Below are 18,182 nucleotides of genomic sequence, written 5' to 3'. Positions count from 1 at the left end.
TTCTAAGTAAAAAAGTCTTCTCTATTGAGTTACTCTTATAATTACTATTAATAATAATTAATTAAAACAACATAAATATATTGTAAATATTGATTAATAATTATAGAACAAAAAGACAAATGTATTGGAGATATATCTTCTATTAAGAAAAAGGAGACTGTTTTCTTTCCCAATTCATTCATGTATCTGTGAATGGATGTTACTTATTGACTAAATGAGACAGAATTCTCCATCAATTCTATTCCCATCATTTGTTTTTATAGATGTAAACCTGGAGAAAACTTGTTCATAAATAACTAAGTGGGAATAAAAGTAGTCTTTCTATAGCTGTGTCAATCAAATTTTTGAGTTTCTTTTGAGTTATATGCCAAAAATCACATTGTGATCTATAAGCAGAAATCATTTTCAATGATCTCTGACGACTCCATCAGGTTCTACTTGAACCGAAAAGAATCAGAACCTATGTGACTTGCAAAAATTGATGAGCCCGTCGTTACAGCTATTTATTTTCTCATTTGTATACCTATATGTTCAAGTGTTTTAATGAAATCAGACAGAAAAATAATTTTTTTGTTAATTAAGAGAAGAACAACTGAAAAGGTCAGCAGCTCCTTGGAAACCCTACGGGGCAGTTTTACTCTGTCCTACAGGATCACTATGAGTTGGAATCGACTCGATGGCAACGGGTTAAAATTATCCATGCCCACACATCCTTTGGAAAGTCTTTGTGAACTCTGTTGGGATAAGCATACAACAGTATGAAGACTACTGAGTCAGCTCATTCTTCTACCACCTTGATAAAACGCTCCCTTAAATTTGTGTCCCACCGTTACTCTGACAATACCTTGGGCCTGATCACAAGTACTGGAGATAGAGCAACAAATAGAATCGATAAAATGCCTGCCCTCCACCTACTGGAGAAGAAAGACAAACTGTTGGAAGTTGCCTCCATTGTACAGCTGAGCAAACTAGGGACATGGCAGAATTAAAAATAGAAAGCTCAGGCCATTGCTGCCTGCCAGCTCCTCTGTCTCCTGTGTAGCCTGCAAGGGCAGGGTGCCACTGTGACCATCAACCCAAGTTTCCTCAGCACCAAGCAGAGTGCCAGGCACGTAATGGGCTACCAGTACATATTACCTAATTAACTGAGAGAAGTTGCAAGTCAAAGAAACTGGATTCATCTTTCTAAAGTATCTGATAAATCCTCCTTTATATGAAGACTATTGTAAAGTCATTCAAAAAATCATAGCATTTTTAGAACCAGAAGGGAGCTTAGTGACTTCTTGATTCCATCCCTTCTTTTCTTGAGGAAGAAAAATGAAGCCTGGACAAGTGAAGTGACTTTGCCAATGTCACAAATCTAGTCCATGACAGAACCTGTATTTGTGGCCAGTGGACGGTCTCTAGACAGGTTGCCCTGGAGTCAATCCTGACTCATAGAGACCTCATGTGTGTCAGAGTAGAACTGTGCTCCATAGGGCTTTTGATGGGTGGCTTTTCAGAAGTAGATCGCCAGGCCTTTTTCTGAGGTGCCTCTGGGTGAACTTGAACCTCCAACCTTTCGGTTAGTAGCCAAGTGTATTAACTGTTTACCCACTCCTGAACAATCTCTAGGTATCTTAAATCCAGGCAAATTCAGCATCCAAGTGTTCTCTTACACAGCCCCAAATTGATAACAGACACTGAGAAAATGCCCTTCATCCCAACAAAGCCTTAGCATCTATCTAAAAAATGAAATGAGAAAATGTTTCTTTCTCCCTCTATTTCACAAATTCCCTTGGAATTCACGGGAAACATACATCATAAGAGAAACAATTTAGAGTCATTTAGAGTGGCTACCTCCACAATCTAAAATGCAATTTCTTGTTTTCAGATTGAAGAGTATGAATGGGATTTTTAATGAATGGGAGCCCTCTGTGGCTTCACTGTGAATTGAATATCTGTAATGGAACCCGAAGGCCAAATTTCCCATAAAAGACTGGTCAGGAAGGTTCCTGAGGCAAAGAAATAACAATTCAAGTAGAAATGCAGTTGCTTCTGTTCTGAGGACTCTGGTGGCAAGTCCTTGGAGTGGCTGCTGCCGCTGCTGGAGGGAAGTCCCTGTGGTCAGATTAAGAGGTTCCAAGTAAAGGAAAGTCATTTAATTACATTGGCACAAACGGAAACCAAAGGAGTGAATCAAGAAACAGCCTCTGGGAGGAGACTGTTTTGGTTTGGTTTCTGAGTCTGCTCCCAGAGGTCTCACTTTCCTTTTCTGTGGCATTTGGTTGAGGTGAAATGCCACAGAGGTTTCTGCCCACGGCCTTGGAGTCGGGCACCTTGAAAACTACATCAGGGTTAGGAGCCAAAAGAACCCAAAAGAAAAGCTCATTTCACAGCTGCCCTTCCACCTCCTCTGATCACTCGCAGATACTCAGCTCCATCCCGAACTCTCTTCTGCACACTGAGCCTGGATTTCTTCCTCTCTCACAGAAGTCTCTACTGGAAAGTTCCAAGGATACCTCAAATCCACTCTCGTTATCTTTGCCCCTGAAACGCTCCATCTTCTCTTTTCCTAGCTCAGTAAACAGCCCTACTATCTAGAAAGGTGCCCAAGTTTGAAACTTTCAGCTTATTCTTTTTTTTTTTTTTTTAATATTGCATTTTTTGGTGCAATTACACAGCAAAACAGGTTCCCATTCAGCAATTTCCAAACATATTGTTCAGTGACATTGGTTACTTTCTTCACATTGCATCAACATCCTCATTTCCGTTCTAGTTGTTCCATTCCAATTAAGTCTCACTGCCCCCAACCTTCTTATCCATATTTTAGAGTAACTATTGGCCATTTGGTCTCATATTGATAATTTTTTAAAAGAGCACAACATTCAAGAGTGACATTCTTTGAGCTAACCTGCTATTTATTTAGGAGGTAACCTAAATACAGTATCTCAGAGCAATAGTCTCAGGAGTTCCTCCAGTCTCCACAGGTCCAGTAAGTGAATTTCTTGAGAATTTGAAGTTCTGTTCCACATTTTTCTCCCTTTCTATTAGGATCTGTCTCTTGTGATCCTGATCAGAACGTTTGGTAGTGGTAGCTGGGCACCATCTAGTTCTTCTGGTCTCAGAGTAGAGGAGGCTGTGATTCATGAGACAATTAGTCCTGTAGACCAGTTCCTTCTCTAATTCTTGGGTTTCCTTCTTTCTGTTTTGTTCCACATGAAAAACAACAACAACAATGATAGCTGTATGGGACTTCTTCTTGACTTCTTCCATATCACTTCAAATTCGGTTGTCATCAGGTCCTGCCATTGCTCCTTTCCAAGTAAAGTTTACACCTTTCTCTTGCTCAACAGGCCCAAGGCCAATGGCTAAGTGGAGTCACCAGCTCTCACCAGGGCTGCTATAAAAACCTCCCACCCGGAGCTTCTGTCTCCACTCGGATCCCCTTCCACTCTGTCCTCCACATTGTTCCTCACGGTCTTCCAAAAAAGAAAGTCCAATTACTTCTTTCTCACTCATTAAAGTCCTGAAGTGGCTCTGGCAACAGAGGATTCTAGGAAACAGGATATAACAAGAAGGAAACTGTAAGTCTGGACACCTGAGCAGGAATTCTACCCCTGCTACTATTCTTGGGCAAGTCACTTTGCCTGTTAGGGCCTCCACTCCCTCATCCATAAAATAAAGCATTTAACTATGACAGTGGTTTTAAAATTTTTAGCCCAGGACCAACAGTAAGAAATACATTTAAATTACAACCCAGTACATGCTGTACACATGTATGTGTGCGTATGTACATAGATTCACAACAATGCACTCACAGAGCACATACATGTACAGATACTATACATATATGTGCACACAAATAAACAGACACACACTCCACGCAAACACAGATCATATTGTGAGAAACAAAGTTTCACAGTGTAACACTAATCCTTTCTGTGTACCATGTACTCTGATACTTTGGTTTTGTCTACTTATTTTATTTCATAAAATCTTTTTTTTTTTTTTTTTTTACATTATTTCTATTTAATGAGTGAGATAATGCTGGTGGTAACCCACAAAACTGATTTCAGGACTCACTAGGAGGCCTTGACCTACAGTTCAAAAGCACTGAACTTGGATACTTTTCAGTTTCCTTTTTTTTTTTTTAATTGTGATTTAGGTGGAAGTTTATAGAGCCAATTAGTTTCTCATTAAACAGATAATACATGACTTGTTTTGTGACGTTGGTTGCCAACACTGCAAAGTGTCAACACTCTCCCCTTCTCCGCCCCAGGTTTCCTGTTTCCATTTGTCCAGTTTTCCCATCACTTCCTGCCTTCTTGTCTTTGCTTTTGGACTGGTGTGCCAATTAGTCTCATATAAATGACTGAACTGTGAGGCGCAACCCTCATGTGTGTTATTGTTGGCCCTGTAGACCTGTCTAATCTTTGACTGAAGGGTGAACCTCAGGAGTGACCTCAGTACTGAGATAAAAGAGTATCCAGGGGCCATACGCTTGGAGACTCCAGGCTCTGTCAGATCAGCAAGTCAGTTTTTTGTTTTTGTGAATTTGAATTTTGTTCCACAATTTTCTGCCCCTCTGTTTGGGACCCTCTATCGTGACCCCTGCCAGAGCAGTCAGTGGTGGTAACCAGGTACCATCTAGTTGTTCTGGACTCAGCCTGGTGATGGTTGTGGTACTTGTGGTCCATTAGTCCTTTGAACTAATCTTTCCCTTTTGCCTTTGGTCTTCTTCATTTTCCTTTGCTCCAGTAGATGTATCTTAAATGACCGCTTGAAGCCTTTTAAGACCCCAGTCCCTACTCACCACAGTTGGATGTAGAACATTTTCTTTATAGACTATGTTATCCCAATTGAGCTCGATGTCCCCTGAGACTGCGGTTCCCAACTCTCAGCCAGTAACTCTGTCCCACAGGGAGTTTGGATATGTCTGTGAAGCTTCTTTGACTTTGTCCTGGTCAAATTGTGCTGACTTCCCCAGTATTGTGTACTGTCTTACCGTTCACCAGAGTTACTACTTATCTGTTGTCTAGATAGTGTTTTTCCCTCCCTACCCTTCACCTCCCTCTTGACCCTCAAAGATTGTTTCTTTCTGTGTGGAAACATTTTCATGAGTTTTTATAATAGTGGTCTCGTACAGTATTTGTCCTTTTGTGATTGACTTATTTCACTCAGCATAATGCCCTCCAGATTCATCCATGCTGTCATATGTTTTGCAAATTCATTAATGTTCTTTATCATTGTGTTATATTCCATTGTGTGTATGCACCATAGTTTGTTTATCCATTCATCTGTTGATGGGCACTTACGTTGTTTCCATCTTTTTGCTATTGTGAATAATGCTGCAGTGAACATGGGTGTGCATATGTCTAGCCATGTGACAGCTCTTATTTCTCTAGGATATATTCCTAGGAGTGAGGTTGCTGGGTTGTATGGTATTTCTATTTCTAGCTTTTTAAGGAAGTGCCATATTGTTTTCCAAAATGGTTGTACCATTTTGCATTCCCACCAGCAGTGCGTAAGAGTTCCAGTCTCCCCCAGCCTTTGCTATTTCCTGTTTTGTTTTAATTCTTGCTAGTAATGTCAGGGTGAGATGGCATCTCATTGTAGTTTTAATTTGCATTTGTCTAATGGCTAGTGATCTCAAGTATTTCCTCCAATGTCTATTAGCCACCTGATTTAAGTTTCCTTCTAACTCTGAAGGTTTAGATGGTCCAAGTAGGAAAAGAGAAGGGCCTCCAGAATGGCAAGAAAGGATGGAAAGAATTCCTTTTAACTAATGCCATAGAAGGAGCCCTGATGGCACAGTGGTTAAACATTCAGCAGGTAACCAAAAGGTCGGCAGTTTGAATCCACTAACTGCTCCTAGGAAACCCTATGGGGTTGTTCTACTCTGTCCTAAGGTTCTCTACGAGTCATCTATGACTTGATGGCAATAGGTTTTAAAGCCATAAAAACACTCGCTTCTGTATAATAAGGCAGCCCTATGTTCCAGTCAGCATCCCACTACTTTGCTGCATTGCTACCGCAAGCACCAGTTCAAAACTAACCACAGACAGCAGTTAGAAATTATGCAATTGGCTTTATGATAGTACCCACATTCCCTGGCCCTTTAGAAAGTCAGTTTCTTTTAAAACAACACAAAAACTACTGGAAACAGCTTTATTTACTTAATAATATATCTTGCACATCTTTTCTCAGCATATTCAACGATACCTCACTTTTAATGGCTGCATGTTCCATTTTATACGTAGAGCTTTGTTTAACTAATTCCTTATTGGTGGACATTTGTATTATAGACATGCCACAATTAGAAGTGGAATTGCTGGAACAAAAACTACATGCAGTTTCCACTTTGGTAGATATTTCCGAGTTATTGTGAAAGTTTTACCAATTTACACTCTTACCAATCATGTACGAGTGCCTGTTATCCCAGATCCTCGCCGACATTTGGTTTCAAATCTCAGCTCTGACATGAGGCATGTGACCTTGAACGAGTTGCTGAACCACTCTGAGCCTCTGTTTCCCTATCTTTTAGCAAGATCCATAAGGTTGTTCTCAGGATTAAATGTGATAATGAATACAGTAAGTATATTTTATAATTTATCAGATGTAGGTGGCAGCGTCTCAGTTTTTTACTAGCATCATCCCAGTACTGAAGGAAAATATATCTATTCATACACAGACACACACACAGCGTCTACCTCCTTCACTCACTGTTGTAATACTGGGAGCCTCTCAAACGCAGTCAGATTTAAGCAGTGTGCCACCTGGCTTTCTGGAGCAAAGTCTGCACCCATCGTGTGCTGGACTGTGATGTCCCAGGGCACATGCTCTTTCTTTAAATATATAGTTTTCAAGTGGGTCTTGTTCTTGCCAGTCTTAGAAATTTAAAGACTTCTAAACTCTTATGCAGATCTGAAGATATCATTGTAGATGACCAATATCCATTACCAGAAACGGTTAATTATTGTTCTGATGGAAAGTGTTTTTGGAGTGCCAAAAAATACCAAAGGAAGTAGTCTTCCAAATGTTTCTTAGAGTCATTTGTAAGAACTCGGATGGTTTTAAACAGCTTTATTGAGGTATTAGTGTACGTACGCTGTGTCAATTCAATGATTTTTTGTAAATTTACGGAGTTGTGCAAACGTCATCACAATCCAGTTCCAGAACATTATTATCAGCCCAGGAAGATTCCCGCCAGCTGCTGAACGGTTGCTCAGGGTCTCTCTGCACGTTCACAGCCTCCTGGTTACCTGGGACATGCAGATGCTTGGGCCGGAGGGGCCCCCCGTGCCTGCTCAGACAGGGACGTACAGATGCTTGGGCCCGAGGGGCTCCCCGTGCCTGCTCAGACAGGGACGTGCAGATGTTTGGGCCGGAGGGGCCCCCCGTGCCTGCTCAGACAGGGACGTGCAGATGTTTGGGCCGGAGGGGCCCCCCGTGCCTGCTCAGACAGGGACGTGCAGATGTTTGGGCCCGAGGGGCCCCCCGTGCCTGCTCAGAGACGTGCAGATGTTTGGGCCCGAGGGGCCCCCCGTGCCTGCTCAGACAGGGAAGTGCAGATGTTTGGGCCCGAGGGGCTCCCCGTGCCTGCTCAGAAGGCAGCCAGCGACACGTGGAAAGCTTATCAAGCCCCGATGTGGCTGTCTCATTTCCAGGATCTGCCTATTAGATCTCTGACTTATCTACCATTCTATTTCCCATCCACAACCAGGACCGCAACCTCAGGTTATAAAGCCATGGCCTTCCCTACTCACTCACCATAGACATCATTCCTTTAACTGACAAAACTATTAGGGTTTTTCCTTTTCTACAAATCAAGTGAGTGAGTGAGTGGGCAGTGGCGGGTCAGTGGTGGAATTCTCGGCTTCCACATGGGAGACCCAAGGTTGATTCTCAGCCAATGCACCTCATGAGTAACAGGTTTCAGTGGCACTCCCAGACTAAGATGAACTAAGAAGAAAGCCCTTGAGATAGTTCTGAAACCTGCCAGCGAAAACCCTATGGATCACAACCCTCTGATCCGTAACTGATCATGAGGATGGCAGACCATGGGGTGGCACGGGGCTGGGCAGCTTTCCGTTCCCATGTGTGTGGGGTCACCATGAGTCAGGCAGGTCAATGGCAGCTAGCGACAAGTCAGGTGAGCCCCTCAACAGTGAAGCTGTAGGTTTTTCCCCCGACCCAGCCTGCGGAACCCTTGTACTGATCAGGAGGGGCCGTGGGAACAACTCCAGGAAAGAATCCCATCAACACCCACGATTCTTAACCAAAATGCAACCATTTTTCATGAAAAACTGCTTCTCGACTTGTTGTTTGCCATTGGTCAATTCCCAAAGATCAGGAACAGCTGTTATGAACGATTTTGTCTCGTTTTGTCATTATCTGGGGAGAGGATTTGCCGACCTGCCATATTGCAAGTCTGGAACTTGGGTTTTAAGACGACGAGCCTCCCCTGTTCACTTCTCGGTGCTCCAGCAGTTTTGTTCTCGGCCTTCAGTGGACATTTCCCTGTAAGTGACCACGCCTTGGTAGGAGATCCAGGGCCCCAGGCACCAAGCCAGGCCTGTTCCTTGGGAGGGAGCCAGACACAGCTCAGCATGTACAGTTTGGCCTGGTTCTTCAGGGGCAACTTGATAAGCCCAACAGGACAACAGAGGCAACAATTAAAAAATATGTATTAAGTGTTCTCAGAATACATTCAACCTCCTCTGTTGCTTAAAAGCTGACGCCTGGCCCCTGGCCCCACGCCTCCGGGATGAAGGCCCGAGGACAAGGGACAGCCTTACACGGATGGTGTACAGTGGAAACCTGAAAGCTCTGTGAGATCTGAACGCGACCAGCATTTACTGTTTTATTCCGAACAGTGTAGCAAGCTCAGTGCTTGTCCTATACCCAGGGAAAGAAATTATTAACATGCCGAGAAGGCAGGACAGCAGAGTGGGCTGTGCGTAGGGTCTCCCCCTGCCACACAGGCTGTGTGGCCCGGGGCAGTTTATGTAATTTACCTCCCTGCCTCCCCTGACCATTAACGGCACCTGCCCCAGGGGGTGGTGTACGTAAAAGGTCTTGAATCCTGCCTGGCCCATGCTATGAGCTCAGTGAATGTTAGTTCTTACTAGGATTTTTAAACACCGTTGTTTCTAGGCTTTCCAGTGTATCTCCCATGAAAAGCTACTGGCTATGAAGCAGCCTTACCAGACCTGGGACGGAGCAGGAGCGAGAAACAGCAGCTTGGAGTTTTCCCTATAAAATGGAAAATCCACTCCGCATGACCTGCTGGCCACCATACTTCTCAGACATTCACGTGGGAGCTTCTCAAGACCATCCCAGCCCACACCCCATAGCCGTTGTGCCCCCCCCCCGTGCCTGAACTGCAGATCTACCCCCCGCCCAAGGGCCATTCTCCCCCTCCTGGGCATCCAGGGGTCAGAGGCCCCTTGACCTGGATTCTCCTAGGTCTTCCCTTAAGCTCTGGTACCCAGGTCCCCAGCAGCCTGCACTGCCCAGGCCAGCCTGCCAGCTTGGCCTGGCTCCAGGCGGTGGCCAATGGTCTCTAAAATGACACTTGGGTGCCCTGTGATCCTACCAAGACAGCAAGTGTCTACCTTTCTGATCATCTGAACTAACCAGCCACCAGCTTGATAAAGACAAACTCAGCGAAAAACACATATGCCGTATTCTTGGTATGGCTCCATTATTCTATATTTTTACTTCAGCTCCTGTTAGGGCTGCAGGAGACCCCACAGAGTATTTTAAATGATTCCTAAACTCATAGGGATTAAAGGCCAAACCCATCTGGAGATCTCAGTATTAAACACACTAAGAGTCCTTGTCACATGGAGTTGCCATTTTCGTGTTAGCTAAAACAAACTCAGATCTACAAAGTATGGGTTTCCAGGATACAATCAAGGCTACAACAACCAAACCAAACCGAAAAAAAAAAGCACCAGGAAGGCCACCTGCGAAGTGGTCTTAAGTGCAGCCAGGGAGCACAAACTGCCTGAAGTTCAAAGACTTGCTCCCCCCGAGTAGCCGTGTAAGGTTGGACAAGCTAATTTGCCTCGCTGTGCCTGGTCTTTCATCTGGAAAACAGAGATAATAATGGAACCTGCCTATGGAGTTGTCCTAAGAAGTACAGGATGTGATCCATACAGCACACTTAGAGTGGTACCTGACACACTGTTGTTCACGTAAAGATACTCTTCTTAGTTTTTAGCTGGCTAGTTGTCGTTGTTGTTAGTTGCTGTTGTCTCAGTTCTAATTCATGGCGACCCCATGTGTGCAGAGTAGAACCGCTCCATCGGGTTTTCACGGCTGTGACCTTTCAGAAGCAGACAGCCAGGCCTGTCTTCCAAGGCGCCTCTGGCTGGGTTCAAACCACCAACCTTTGAGCTAATGGTCGAGCACTTAACTGTTTTCTCCACCCAGGGACTTCTCTGGCACATTGTTGATGCTCTATAAATGTTAGCTGTTTTTCTTCTTACTATTATTGTTTTTATTTACTGATCACATCAATCAGCATTTCCTAATGCTGGTCCATGGTTCCCAAAGAGGCCACAAAAACATCTCCAAATGGGCTTAGTTTTTAAGACAAGCCCATTACTCTCAGTCAGTAAGATGAATTATATCCTAAATCAATGTGTTCTGTGTGATTTGGATATTCAGTGATAAAGTAAACAGAGGAAACAATTATTGAAAAGATTATTGAAATTTTTACACTATTAAAAATTTTAATAAGAATATAGTCTTATATTTATAATTTTAACAGTCTTTGGAAGAAAATTTTCATAATTGACTGATCCACTCGAAGCCACTGTTGGAAGATGCTGTTAGAGACACGAGCACTTGGCAAAAGCCCACTCCACTCTCTTATTCCTATGTAATGTAGATTAGTGACTATCCCGAGCACATTCAGCATCAATAGCAACAGTAAAATAATTACAAAACAGTTATTTTCAAAAGTTTGCTAAATATATTCATAACACAAATTAAAAAAAAAATTACATAGGTATAATATTCATATGTCTTAAAACAGCCTACATATCAATTAGGAAGAGATTAACGATGCAATTTATAAATGAGAAAAGGACACGACAGGCAATTTATAAAAGAAATACAAATGGCTATAAACATATGAAAAATGCTAACTTCACTAACAAGAGAAGAAATGTAAACTAGACTTATTTCCTCCTAACACTTCAGCAAAGATAAAAATGTCTCATTGATAATACCCAGGGTTACTAACAGTTTGGATGACAAGGGTCGCCATGAGTGGGGGGTCGACTGGCAGCTAAAGGCAGCGACACTCTGGTGGCCATGTGATGCTCTGGCACCCTTCTTCCTCTCAGATTCAAAGCTAGCTGGAAACAGTGTCTGCCTCAAAATTTCACCGAGTCCCTGGGCTTTGATGGGATTACATGTCCATTGCTACATGTACATAACTTGGTTGGCTTAGATTGACCGAGAGTGACAGCCTTACCTAACAGAGATAAAAATTTGGGAGTTTTCAGCATAAAGGCTGAATTTAAAGCCATGGAAATGAATAAAATCACCCAGGGAGAGAGTTTAGAAGCCAGAACAGCCCAGCATCTAGCCCTGGGAAACTGCGATGTGATTACAGGTTCTGTGAGCGTCTTTCCATTCTTTGTCTATGCTTGCACACTCACGCTGATGTACATGTGCTTTGTTGTACCTGTTAATACACATGGAATTAGCCGATGCATTGTCTTACAGGAGCCAGCTGCTAACCGAAAGGTTGGCAGTTGGAATCCGCCAGCCTCTCCCTGGAAACCCTGTGTTGTTGTTGTTGTTAGGTGTCCTCAAGTTGGGTCCAACTCATAGGGACCCATAAGACACAGCAGAACTGCCCCATAGGGTTTCCAAGGAGCGGCTGGTGAATTTGAACTGCTGACCCTTTGATTAGCAGTCACGCTCTTAACCGCTACACCACCAGAGCCCCAGGAAACCCTATGGGGCAGCTCTCTTCTATCCTATAGGGTCGCTATGAGTCGCAATTGACTCAATGGCAATGGAGATATCTATACATATATATGTAGTCTTACAATATGTTTGCTTATTTCACTTAACAATACATTCTGGGGAAATTTCCACTGCTGGTGTTCCCAAGTACAGAGACTCCCTAGTCCAGTTCTCTAAAGACTGGGGTCACAGAGGAAGTGGGGGTGATCCATTCCTTAAATGCACCTGTTTTGTGTTCCAATGCCATCTCACACCTGCCTTCATGAGTTCTCAATGCCACCATTTCCTATCACTTTACAAGATTTTTCTCTTTTTATTGCCTTTTTCAGAATGTATTTGTTTTCCTGATCTGGTCTCCTTGGGAGTACATCTGTGCTGCCATTTCAGTGAGATTTGAGGAAGGAGGGTATGTGAATCATATGCTCAGTCCATCATACCGAACCAGAAGTGGTCTCTATAAAAGAGTTTTAAATATATATTCTGTTTGCTTAGAAGAAATTGGGCAAGACCCATGTATAGCATACATTTCTATAATGTTTTGAAAATTTTTGAATAAGCTTCTATTATTTTTACAAGGAAAATATTTCCAAAAGTCAGTTATCTGATTTTTTAGTTTTTAAGAGAATACATTGATGAGATTTTAGAATATTCAAGAAGCAAAGAGAATGAAAAAGAAAAAAACCTCCTATAATCTCATTTCACTTATGGTGATAAGAACTTGGGAGATAAATATTTTTTATTTATATTTCCTTGGTCTTTTCTCCCTGAAATCATGCACATACACCCTCCCAGGAAGCAGAAGGTTGAGCCACAGAAGGAGGAAAAGCTAACTTAAGGATACATCACTGAGTTGTCAAAGACCACAGTCTTCGGTACAGATTACGTATCAAACATAAAGAAAGTAAAAATTCTCACAACTGGACTAATAAGTAACACCATGATAAATGGAGAAAAGACTTAAGTTGTCAAGGATTTCATTTTACTTGGATCCACAATCAACACCCACAGAAGCAGCAGTCAAGAAATCAAATGACACGTTGCAGTGGGCAAATCTACTGCAAAAGACTTCTTGAAAGTGTTAAAAAGCAAAGATGTCACCTCAAGGACCTAAGGTGTGCCTAACCCAAGCCACGGCGTTTTCAGTCACCTCACATGCGTGTGAAAGCTAGACGAGGAACAAAGAAGACCGGAGAAAAATTGATGCCTTTGAATTGTGGTGTTGGCGAAGAAGATTGAATATACCATGGACTGCCAAAAGAAGGAACAAACCTGTCTTGAAAGGAGTACAGAATGGTGCTTAGACACAGGGATGGTGACTCTTCGTCTCACACACTTTGGACATGTTTTCAGGAGGTACCAATCCCTGGAGAAGGACATCATGCTTGGTAAAATATAGGGTCAGAAAAAAGAGGAAGACCTTCAATGAGATGCATTGACGAAGTGGCTGCAACAATGGGCTCCAGCATAACAACGATTGTGAGGATGGCGCAGGAGTGGGCAGTGTTTCCTTCTGTTGTATTTAGCGTTGCTATGAGTCAGAAGCAACTCGATGACATGTAACAACAACAAGGGCAACTGGGACCTTCTCAAAGTCCTTATGAATTACATCACAGGACTGTCACTTGTGGAGTGATGTGGCCACAAGCAAAGGAATGCCAGCAGCCACCAGAAGCTGGAAGAGGCAAGGAACTGATTCTCCCTTAGAGACTCCAGAACTGAGTATCCTGCTGACACCTGGGTTTTGGCTCAGTGACACTAATTTCAGATGTTTGACCTCCAGAACTGTGACAGAATAAATTTCTGTTGTTTTAAGCCACCATATTTTTGGTAATTTGATACAGTAACCATAAGAAACGAATACAAAGCCCTATACCACCCACCAGAAGAAACCAACTGAAAAATGTAATGAAGAAAAGTTTGTATTTACACTAGCAATCAACACTTTAAGATACTTAGAAATAATTCTAACATAAAAAAAACATACACAGCACCAATCATGGACTTCCTGGTGTTAGTGCTTAGTCTTTCTTTTCTGCCAGACTAAAAGTCCTGAAGGTTAGAGAATATATCTTTCTTTATAAATGATGTGCCAAGTGCCTCCTACGAACTGGTTAGTCCACCAGGGCTGGAGAGTTAAAGATAAAGGCATAGGGTAACTCTGTCGTCCTCCGAGAAAACAGGTAATAGCAGCACAATACAACAGTTATCTCAAAAGTGGCATGAACAAGGTTCTGTGGGAATTTGGGGTTGAGGAGAGAAAGGAAAGAAGGAACAACCAGCCCTGCCTTAAAATATTAATTTCCACAGAGGAGATAGCACCTGAACTGCCACAAACTTCAGTCAAAGTAGCAGAGAAAGGACAACACAGGCAGAGCTGATAAAAGTGCGAAGATAACCAAATGTCAGGAGCGAACCTGACGTGTTTGAGGGGTGGTAAAAGTGTTCACTCTGTTCATTTATATTGTAGATAAACCTCACAATAAGTAAGGCTGGAGAAGTCAGAAGAGGACAGATAAAAAATGGTGTCTTGAGCCAAACAAAAGAGTTCTTTGGTGAACTGGAAGCTAGATTTTTTTCAGTTTTTCTAGTTTTTAAAAATATTTTTCCAGTAAACTCTAGCGAAGAGTGGGAGCAGATGGTGTCAGGGAGACCGGTTAGGAGGCAGTGAAGTAATCCAGGTAAGAGGTGAGGAGAGCTCGGGGAACACAGTGGGATGGAGGGAAGGGGACAGATTGGAGTGGTGAACAGCCTCAAGGACTGGAAACCACGGATGCAGAGGGAAGGGGTAGGAGCGGTCCTTAAGAATGGCAGAGGACGGGGAATTTTTGTTTGTTTTGTGCATTGCTGTATCTCTGGCACATAGTAGGTATAAAATATACTAATCCCTGGCACATAGTAGGTGCTCAGAAAACAGCTGTCGAATGCATGAATGAGGCATGACTCCTGGTTCCAGGCTTAGAAGACTGATTCAGGGGTGACGTAAATAGCCAAAAACATGCAAAGAGGAATTGATTTATGGGAGCGCTACGTTTATTTTGAGTCCCATTGGTTTATGTGCCTGTAAGTGGAAACTTCAGTCTGGGGCTTGGGAAAGAGGTTAAAACCATGGGACGTAGATGAAATCACCCAGGAAGTACATCAGAGCAAGAAGACATAAGACCAAGGATGGACTCCCGCCCTTACTTTCACCCTCGTGCCCACACACAGAGATACACACATGTGCACACACACTTGCAGCACACGCACACACACACTCATGCAGGCATGTACTCACACACACACTGGTTTTCCACCAACTTTCAAGAAGTAGACACTGGGACAGCCATTAAGAAGCTCGGAACAGCCCAGAACATATGATGAGAAAGTTCCACCGATGTCAAGCGTGAGAGTTAGGAAGTAGAGAATGCCCACCCTTTCGTAGACTGCAGAGAATCCGGGTCAGATGAGAACCACGAGATTTGGCAATTAGAAGACTGTTAGTGATCTTGAGAAAGCTACTTCGGAAGAGTGTGAGGAACAGAAGCAGGTGGCAATAGTTGGGAGTGAGGTGGAGTAACCAATATTTTTACGCCTTTGTGCCTGGAATACAAACCCCTTGCTATTGAATTGATTCTGACTCATAGCAACCCTATAGGACAAAGTAGAACTGCCCCCATAGTGTTGCCAAGGCTGTAAATCTTTATGGAAACAGACTGCAACATCTTTCTCCCGAAAGGTGTGATTAGGAAGATAAAAATGAGCTTCCCCCCTAAAGCTTCACTGTGAGGCATCAGTGGTTAAGTGGTAGAATTCTCAATTTCCATGCAGACCAGGTTCAATTCCCGCCATTGTTAGCATGCTGAACAGGTTTCAGTAGAGCTTCCAGACTAAGACTGACTAGGAGGAAGGGCCTGGTGATCTACTTCCACAATCCAGCCAGCGAGAACCCTATGGACCATAATAATCCAACCTGCAACCTAAGAGGAGATGGTGCAGAACCGGGCAGTGTTTTGTTCCATTGTACATGGGGTCACCATGATTCCGGGGCCAACTCGACAGCAGCTGATAACAAAAACTCAGTAAATTCATGGGAAGCTTAACCAAAACTAGAGTTGTGGAGGGCACTCAGCAATGTCAGGCACCTCCCTAACTTGCTCAAAAAGAAAAGGCCATTGACAACACAGCCCTTTGTATCCCCATCAGAACAGACCTCGGCAAGGCAAGACCCCAAGGGGATGGTGCTACTCACCCTGTCAGACCCAGGCTCTGACAGGGACAGGGTTGGGGGAGAGCTGCAGGAAATCAGGACGGGGTTCTGTTTTCCTTGACCTCTCGGAGCTCAGTTTCCTCATTTACGCAACAAAGAGGCTGAGCCGCTCTCCAACTCCCTTCCACTCTTCCATTTGCCCCCTTCAGAGGTCTGAATTAATTTCTGCTTCCCTGCTGTGACACCCTGAGGTTTTCTGATCTGCAGGAGCAAGCAACGGCTCTTGGACTTGATGAAAAGCTGTCACCACAGGCCTCAACCAGTCAGCACTCTGAGCAAGAGTCTTCGGGGAAAAAAACAGTGTCAGAAATTAATCTTCATAGCCAGTAAGTAAGTTTGGCAAAGAGAAAGACAAGATGAAAGAGAGTGAGCTGTTTTTTCACTCAGCATCCCTTCCCGTGTTGAAATGGGAGAGACAACGTAGGAAGTGAGCCTCGCTGTCCTTTCTTCATTCAATCATTCCCTCAGCACATACTTACTGAGTGTCTCCGTGCTCCAGTGCCAGGATTGATGATGCCTTCATGCAAGGACAAACGTGCCCCTGCCCCCAGGTGCTCATGTTCTCCCAGGACAGACAGACATCACATATTACGTGTATTTTAAATGAGCTATGCACAGTGAGTTTCTGTTTATGGCGATGGGAAATTTGGCAATGACCGTGGGTGACCGTTGTACAACACAATCAATGTATTGATATCACTAAATTGTGCACCTGAAGAACGCTAAATAGGCAAGTTTTGTGTTGTAGACATTTTTACAACAATTTTACAAAATGAGCTAGGAAGGAAACGCACAGGGAGCTGTGATAACCTGAGGAGCTGTGAAGACAGCCTCCCTGAAAAAAGTCTATTTAAGCTGAAAGCAGAGAAGGGATGCCTGGTAGGAACAGCTCAGGGAAGGGCATTTTAAAACAAGGAGTGCTCAGAAGGCCAGTTGGCCAGAGGCTGCCAAGCAAGAGTGAGAGCAGACTGAGCCTGAGACTCCAGGAGAGGGAGCCAGGACCCTGAGGCCATCATATGGAGAGGCAGCCAGGACCCTGAGGCCATCATAAGAACAGGTAGCCAGGACCCTGAGGTCATCATAAGGAGAGGTAGCCAGGACCCTGAGGCCATCATAAGAACAGGTAGCCAGGACCCTGAGGCCATCATAAGAACAGGTAGCCAGGACACTGAAGCCATTATAAGGAGAGGCAGCCAGGACCCTGAAGCCATCATAAGGAGAGGTAGCCAGGACCCTGAAGCCATCATAAGAACAGGTAGCCAGGACCCTGAGGCCATTATAAGGAGAGGTAGCCAGGACCCTGAGGCCATCATAAGAACAGGTAGCCAGGACCCTGAGGCCATTATAAGGAGAGGTAGCCAGGACCCTGAGGCCATCATAAGAACAGGTAGCCAGGACCCTGAGACCATTATAAGAACAGGTAGCCAGGACCTTGAAGGCCATCATAAGGAGAGGTAGCCAGGACCCTGAGGCCATCATGAGGAGAGGTAGCCAGGACTCTGATGTCCATCATAAGGAGAGGTAGCCAGGACCCTGAGGCCATCATGAGGAGAGGTAGCCAGGACCCTGAGGCCGTCATAAGGAAAGGCAGCCAGGACCCTGAGGCCTTCATAAGGAGAGGCAGCCAGGACCCTGATGTCCATCATAAGGAGAGGTAGCCAGGACCCTGAGGCCATCATGAGGAGAGGTAGCCAGGACCCTGAGGCCATCATAAGGAAAGGCAGCCAGGACCCTGAGGCCATCATGAGGAGAGGTAGCCAGGACCCTGAGGCCGTCATAAGGAAAGGCAGCCAGGACCCTGAGGCCTTCATAAGGAGAAGCAGCCAGGACCCTGAGGCCATCATAAGGAGAGGCAGCCAGGACCCTGAGGCCTTCATAAGGAGAGGTAGCCAGGACTCTGATGTCCATCATAAGGAGAGGTAGCCAGGACCCTGAGGCCATCAAAAGGAGAGGTAGCCAGGAC

The 18,182-nt window shown here is 44.1% G+C and overlaps 1 long non-coding RNA gene across 1 annotated transcript in view; it reads right to left on the bottom strand.

The window, feature by feature from the left end:
• Positions 1–1,973: 1,973 nt before the first annotated feature.
• The window catches only part of LOC126066460 (uncharacterized), a 38,147-nt gene continuing 21,938 nt past the window's right edge, over positions 1,974–18,182 (bottom strand). Inside the window, exon 3 of the long non-coding RNA XR_007515096.1 lies at positions 1,974–3,535. This is a non-coding gene — a long non-coding RNA (uncharacterized LOC126066460). The remainder of the gene's footprint in view (positions 3,536–18,182) is intronic.

This window comes from Elephas maximus, chromosome 23, assembly GCF_024166365.1.
Source record: "Elephas maximus indicus isolate mEleMax1 chromosome 23, mEleMax1 primary haplotype, whole genome shotgun sequence".
NCBI classification, from domain to species: domain Eukaryota; kingdom Metazoa; phylum Chordata; class Mammalia; order Proboscidea; family Elephantidae; genus Elephas; species Elephas maximus.
This window is presented reverse-complemented; position numbering and strand designations above follow the sequence as displayed.